At 36.4% G+C, this 8132-nt stretch overlaps 1 protein-coding gene across 1 annotated transcript in view; it reads right to left on the bottom strand.

Annotated features, from left to right (window-relative positions):
• Positions 1–8132, bottom strand: part of LOC104995662 (chromosome unknown open reading frame, human C1orf185) — a 45521-nt gene that overhangs the window by 14688 nt on the left and 22701 nt on the right. The window lies entirely within an intron of this gene.

Raw genomic sequence — 8132 nt, 5'->3', positions numbered from 1 at the left:
TGGCTGGATGGCATCACTGTCTCGATGGACGTGAGTCTGAGTGAACTCCAGGAGTTGGTGATGGACAGGGAGGCCTGGCGTGCTGCAATTCATGGGGTCTCAAAGCGTCGGACACGACTGAGCAACTGATGTCATCTGATACTTACAAATAACTCTAAAACAAATGTGAAGGACTTCTATACTGAAAACAATGAACTAAAATAAAATTATAGCTCAATAAATCAAATTAATAACTTTAAAGAAGTCAACAAGAATAATATCCTCATAGATTAGAAGAATCAATAATATTCAGTTCAGTTCAGTTGCTCAGTCGTGTCCGACGCTTTGAGACCCCATGAATTGCAGCACGCCAGGCCTCCCTGTCCATCACCAACTCCTGGAGTTCACTCAGACTCACGTCCATCGAGACAGTGATGCCATCCAGCCATCTCATCCTCTGTCGTCCCCTTCTCCTCCTGCCCCCAATCCCTCCCAGCATCAGAGTCTTTTCCAATGAGTCAACTCTTCACATGAGGTGGCCAAAGTACTGGAGTTTCAGCTTTAGCATCATTCCTTCCAATCTCCTTGCAGTCCAAGGGACTCTCAGAGTCTTCTCCAACACCACAGTTCAAAAGCATCAATTCTTTGGTGCTCAGTCTTCTTCACAGTCCAATGTATGGATGTGAGAGTCCACACTCTCACATCCATACATGACCACAGGAAAAACCATAGCCTTAACTAGATGAACCTTTGTTGGCAAAGTAATGTCTCTGCTTTTGAATATGCTATCTAGGTTGGTTATAACTTTCCTTCCAAGGAGTAAGCGTCTTTTAATTTCATGGCTGCAGTCACCATCTGCAGTGATTTTGGAGCCCCAAAAATAAAGTCTGACACTGTTTCCACTGTTTTCCCATCTATCCATTCTTCCTAAGTTGACTTATAGATTCAATGCCAGTCCAATAAAAATTCAAGCAGGACTTTTTAAAGAACTAAATAAGCTGCTTTCTAAATTTTATGGAAAAACAACACACCTAGAGTAGTCAAAATATTCTTGAACAAAGAAAAACAAAGTTGGAGGATTTACTACACTTGATTCCATGACATAACACCACAGTAATCAAGACAGAAGAATATTGTTTAAGAACAAATAGCTCTGTAAAAAGAATATAGAGTTCAACAAATAAACCAATACATATACAGTAGATTGATTTTCATTCAAAGTGGCTAATTAGTTCAATGGGGAAAGAACGTCTTTTTAACAAAATTTTCTGGAACAATTGGATATGCAACTTGACCTGTACTTCACAGACCTAAACATAAAACCAACACTATACAGCTAAGACAAATATAGACTATTTTTGCAAACTTAGAAATGTAGATATTTATTAGACAGATACAAATGTCTTTTAAAAGAAAAAAATCATAGTCTCAATCAACATTGAAAATTTCTGCCTACCAACTGATATCATTTTAAAAATGAACAGATAAGCTACAATCTGGAAAAAAAAATTCACAACATATATATCTTATAACAGACTAATTCCAAATTGTATTAAGAACTCCTAGAAGTCATTATTTAAAAAACAAACAAACAAAATCAATCTTTAAAAATGACCAAAAACTTAAATTGGCAAGTCACACACAAAAAATATGCAACTGGCTAATGAACACATGAAAAGGTGCTCAACATCTTTGCTTATCAGAAAAATATAGATTAATAGCATATGGAAATGCCATTCCACACCTGCTAAAATAGCAAAATTAAAAATAAAACACTAGTAACACTAAATGTTCACAAGGATGTGGAGAAACTGGAACATCTGCTTATTGTTGATGGGAGTGAAATAAGTTATAACCACTTTGGAAGCTGTTGGCAGTTTCTTATAAGGATATATATATGACTACTCAAGCCACACTGATTTCCATGCCAGGTATTTTTCCAAGAAAAATACCAAAAGTTTTTACTAAAAGTACACAAATATTTACAGCAGCCTTACTCATACTAGTCAAAAACTGAAAAAACTCAAATGTCCCTCACTAAGAATACATAAACATGTTATTATATAATCATACAATGGAATTGTTGTTCAGTTGCTAAGTTGTGTCCAACTCTTTGTGACCCCATGGATTGACTGCAGCACACCAGGCTTCCCTGTCCTTCACTGTCTCCCATAGTTTGCTCAAATTCACGTCCACTGAGTCAGTGATGCTATCTAACCTTCATCTGCTGCCCCTTTCTCCTTTTGCCTTCAATCTTGTCCAGCCTAAGAGTCTTTTTCAATGAATCAGCTCTTTGCATCAGGTGGCCAAAGTACAATAGAACACTACTTACCAATAGAAAGAACAAAGTTTTAACATATAAATTAACATAGATGAATCCTAAAAAATTGTATTAAGTGAAAGCCATATGTAAAAGGTATATATTATACAATTTCATTTGCATGAAATCCAGACACAGATTAAAACTAAACTTTGCTGATAAAAATGAGAAAGTGCTTGCATGGAATGGTTAGAAGAACTGACTGGAATGGGACATATGCTAACTTTTTCAGGTGATAAAAATATTCCGTACCTTGTTTTTAGTGTTGTTTAAATGCATATACAATAGTGGAACACCTAAGGTCTTGCATTCTATTGCAGGTAATTATACATCAATAAAATATTTTAAAAATCATATCAAATTTGACTTCAGTGGTATTCTTCCCCCCAAAATCCATAACTCTAGTATAATAATGAGAAAAATATCAGATAAATCCAGATTAAGGAACACTGTACAAAATACATGACAGTGCTATTCAGAGGGAGAGGGTGGGGAGATTTGGGAGAAAGGCATTGAAACATGTATAATATCATGTATGAAATGAGTCACCAGTCCAGGTTCAATGCACGATACTGGATGCTTGGGGCTGGTGCACTGGGATGACCCAGAGGGAGGGTATGGGGAGGGAGGAGGGAGGAGGGTTCAGGATGGGGAGCACGGGTATACCTGTGGCAGATTCATTTTGATGTTTGGCAAAACTAATACAATATTGTAAAGTTTAAAAATAAAATAAAATTTAAGAAAAAAAGAAGGAAAGATGTAGATATAGTCACAGAGTGGAAGAAATTAAAGACAAATGCAGTGTGTTATCCTGGATTAGGTCTTGAAGGAGCAAAAGGAAATTCATGTAAAAGCTGGTGAAACCGAAATAAAGTCTGGAGCTTGGTTACTAGTGATGTATCAATGTTGGTTTCTTCAGTTCAGTTCAGTTCAGTTGCTCAGTCGTGTCCAACTCTTTGAGACCCCATGGACTGCAGCACACCAGGCTTCCCTGTCCATCACCAACTCCCAGAGCCTACTCAAACTCATGTCCATCACACTGGTTTCTTAGTTTTGACAAAAATATAACAGCAAAAATATTTTTAACATGATGAGAAATAGGTAAAGTACAAGACAATTCTATACTGTATTACTTCTGTCACTTTCCTATAAATTGAAAACCATTCCAAAATACTTTACTTAAAAACCATATAATATTTCTAGCCAATAAGTAAAAAAAAAAAAAAAATCATAAAAACATAAAAAATGTTTTCCAATAATAAAAACTAGTATAGGCCAGGAAAGGATTGGACTGGGAGTTTAGAATTAGCAGATGCAAACTGGTATATACAGAATGGGTAAACAGCAAACTCCTACTGTATAGCACAGGAAACTATGCTCAGTATCCTGTGATAAATGATAATGCAAAAGAATATGAAAAAGAATGTGTATATACACACACACACATACATATGTATAACTGAGTCACTTTGATGTACAGTAGTAATAAATATAACACTATAATTCAACTATACTTCAATGAAAAATGAACTTTAAAAAAAGCTAGTATAAGATGTGCAAGATTTTATAAATTGATCTAAAATTGCACTACAGTTTCCCTCAAAACCCCAAAAGAATATTGGTAAGTGCTACTAGGCAGTTGAGCAAACATAAGAGAAAAAGTGAAATTGGGTTGCTATTTATACCAAACAGAGAAATAAATTCTAGATTGGTTAAAGATCTATGTAGTCAGAGTATAAAACTCTTAGATGGCAACACAGAAGAGTATCTTTATGACTCTGCAGTAGGGAAAGAAATAAATAATAAAGGAAAGGGTTGAGAAATTAGTTTACATTAAAAGTTAAAGTATATTTTGTTCATCAAAACACACCATCAAATAGTGAAAACAAAAACAGAATCAGACTCAGAGACATAGAAACAAACTTATGGCTACCAAAGGGGAAAAGTTGAGGGGGTAGGGAGGAGGGATGAATTAAGAGTACGGGATTGGAAACTGGTGTGGAGATCATAAAGGTGGGAAGTCAGGGGGGTAGTGGTGGGGAGGCTGTCCTAAGATGGCAGATAAATAGGACAGGGAGACCACTTTCTCACCCAAATTCATTGAAAGATCATTTGAACGCTGAGCAAATTCCACAAAACAACTTCTGAATGCTGGTGGAGGACACCAGTCACCCAGAAAGGCAGCCCATTGTCTTCAAAAGATGTTTTATCATTGGTGCAGCATGGATGGAGAAGTTTTGAGGCCACTGTAAGAATAAGACTGAAAGCCAGAGGCAGGAGGCTTAAATCCAAAACTTGAGAACACCAGAAAACTCCTGACTCCAGGGAACATTAATCAAAAAGAACTCATCCAAAAGCCTCCATACGTACACTGAAACCAAGCTCCACCCACGAGCCAACAAGTTTCAGAGCAAGACATACAGAACTAATTCTTGAACAACGCAGGAACATAACCCTAAGCATTAAAATACAGATGGCCAAAAGTCATACCAAACTCATAGACACCTCAAAACTCACTACTGGACACTTCATTGCACTCCAGAGAGAAGAGATCCAGAACCACCCACCAGAACACTGACACAAACTGCCCTAACCAGGAAACCTTGACAAGCCACTCATCTAACCCCACCCACAGGGACGAACTTCCACAAGAAAAAGGAACCACAAACTTCCAGCCTACAGAAAGGCCACCCCAAACACAGCAATCTAAACAAGATGAAAGGGCAGATAAATATTCAGCAGGTAAAACAACATGATAAATGCCCACCAAACCAAACAAAAGAGGACGAGATAGGGAGTCTACCTGAAAAAGAATTCAGAATAATGATAGTAAAAATGATCCAAAATCTTGAAAACAAAATGGAGTTACAGATAAATAGTCTGGAGACAAGGATTGAGAAGATGCAAGAAATGTTTAACAAAGACCTAGAAGAAATAAAAAAGAGATAATGAATAATGCAATAACATTATTCATTAATAATGAGATCAAAAACACTCTGGAGGGAACCAACAGTAGAATAACTGAGGCAAAAGATAGGATAAGTGAGGTGGAAGAAAGAATGGTGGAAATAAATGAAGCAGAGAGGAAAAAAGAAAAAAGAATGAAAAGAAATGAGGACAACCTCAGAGACCTCTGGGACAATGTCAAAGGCCCCAACATTCGAATCATATTAGTCCCAGAAGAAGAAGACAAAAAGAAAGGCCATGAGAAAATACTTGAGGAGATAATAGTTGAAAACTTCCCTAAAATGGGGAAGGAAATAGCCACCCAAGTCCAAGAAACCCAGAGAGTCCCAAACAGGGTAAACCCAAGGTGAAACACCCCAAGAAACATATTAATCAAATTCATGAAGCTCAAATACAAATATTAAAAGCAGCAAGGGAAAAAGAACAAATAACATACAAGGGGATTCCCATAAGGATAACAGCTGATCTTTCAATAGAAACTCTTCAGGCCAGAAGGGAATGGCAGGACATACTTAAAGTGGTGAAAGAGAAAAAACTAAAACCCAGATTACTGTACCCAGCAAGGATCTCATTCAAATATGAAGGAGAAATCAAAAGCTTTACAGACAAGCAAAAACTGAGGGGAATTCAGCACCACCAAACCAGCTCTTCAGCAAATGCTAAATGATCTTCTCTAAATAGGAAACACAGAAAAGGTGTATTAACTCGAACCCAAGACAACAAAGCAAATGGCAACAAGATCATACTTATCAATAATTACCTTAAATGTAAATGGGTTGAATGCCCCAACCAAAAGACAAAGATTCACTGAATGGACACAAAAATGAGACCTTTATATATGCTGTCTACAAGAGACCCACCTCAAACCAAGGGACACATACAGATTGAAAGTGAAGGGCTAGAAAAAGATATTTCATGCAAATGGAGACCAAAAGAAAACAGGAGTGGCAATACTCATATCAGATAAAATAGACTTTGAAATAAAAGCTGTAAAAAGAGACAAAGAAGGACACTACATAATGATCAAAGGATCAATCCAAGAAGAAGATATAACAATTATTAATATATATGCACCCAATATAGGAGCACTGCAATATGTAAGGCAAATGCTAACAAGTGTGAAAGGGGAAGTTAACAGTAATACAATAATAGTAGGAGACTGTAATACCCCACTCACACCTCTGGATAGATCAATTAAACAGAAAATTAGCAAGGAAACACAAACTTTAAATGATACAATGGATCGGTTAGACCTAATTGATATCTATAGGACATTTCACATCAAAACAATGAACTTCAACTTTTTCTCAAGTGCACATGGAACCTTCTCCAGGATAGATCACATCCTGGGCCATAAATCTAGCCTTGGTAAATTAAAAAAAAAAAAAGAAATCATTCCAAGAATCTTTTCTGACCACAATGCAATAAGATTAGATGTCAATTACAGAAGAAAAACTATTAAAAATTCCAACATATAGAGGCTGACCAACACACTGCTGAATAACCAAAAAATCACAGAAGAAATCAAAAAAGAAATACAAATATGCATAGAAAAGAATGAAAATGAAAACACAACAATCCAAAAACTATGGGACACTGTAAAAGCAGTGATAAGGGGAAGGTTCATAGCAATACAGGCTTACCTCAAGAAACAAGAAAAAAGTCAAATAAATAACCTATCTCTACACCTAAAGCAACTTGAGAAGGAAGAAATAAAGAACCCCAGGTTTAGTAGAAGGAAAGAAATCTTAAAAATTAGGGCAGAAACAAATGCAAAAGAAACAAAAGAGACCATAGCAAAAATTAACAAAGCCAAAAGCTGGTTCTTTGATAAGATAAACAAAATTGACAAACCATTAGCCAGACTCATCAACAAAATTAGAAGTGAAAATGGAGAGATCACAACAGACAACATAGAAATACAAAGGATATAAGAGACTACTATCAGCAACTCTATGCCAATAAAAAGGACAACTTGGAAGAAATGGACAAATTCATAGAAAAGTACTGTTTCCAAAACTGAACCAGGAAGAAATGGAAAACCTTAACAGACCCATCACAAGCACGGAAACTGAAACTGTAATCAGAAATCTTTCAGCAAACAAAAGCCCAGGTCCAGATGGCTTCACAGGTGAATTCTACCAAAAATTTAGAGAAGAGCTAACACCTATCCTACTCAAACTCTTCCAGAAAATTGTAGAGGAAGGTAAACTTCCAAACTCATTCTACAAGGCCATCACCCTAATACCAAAACCTGACAAAGACGCCACAAAAAAAGAAAACTACAGGCCAATATCACTGATGAACATAGATGCAAAAATCCTCAACAAAATTCTAGCAAACAGAATCCAACAACATATTTAAAAAAATCATACATCATGACGAAGTGGACTTTATCCCAGGGATGCAAGGATTCTTCAATATCCACAAATCAATCAACGTAATACACCACATTAACAAATTGAAAAATACAAACCATATGATTATGTCAATAGATGCAGAGAAAGCCTTTGACAAAATTCAACATCCATTTATGATAAAAATCCTCCAGAAAGCAGGAATAGAATGAACATCAGTTCAGTTCAGTTCAGTCGCTCAGTCGTGTCTGACTCTTTGCAACCCCATACCTCAACATAATAAAAGCTATCTCTGACAAACCCACAGCAAAAATTATCCTCAATGGTGAAAAATTGAAAGCATTTCCCCTAAAGTCAGGAATAAGACAAGGGTGCCCACTCTCACCACTACTATTCAACATAGTTTTGGAAGTTTTGGCCACAGCAATCAGAGCAGCAGGAGAAATAAAAGGAATTCAGATTGGAAAAGAAGAAGTAAAACTCTCACTGTTTGCAGATGACATGATCCT

This window comes from Bison bison, unplaced genomic scaffold (assembly GCF_000754665.1).
Source record: "Bison bison bison isolate TAMUID 2011002044 unplaced genomic scaffold, Bison_UMD1.0 scf7180017851016, whole genome shotgun sequence".
NCBI lineage: Eukaryota > Metazoa > Chordata > Mammalia > Artiodactyla > Bovidae > Bison > Bison bison.
This window is presented reverse-complemented; position numbering and strand designations above follow the sequence as displayed.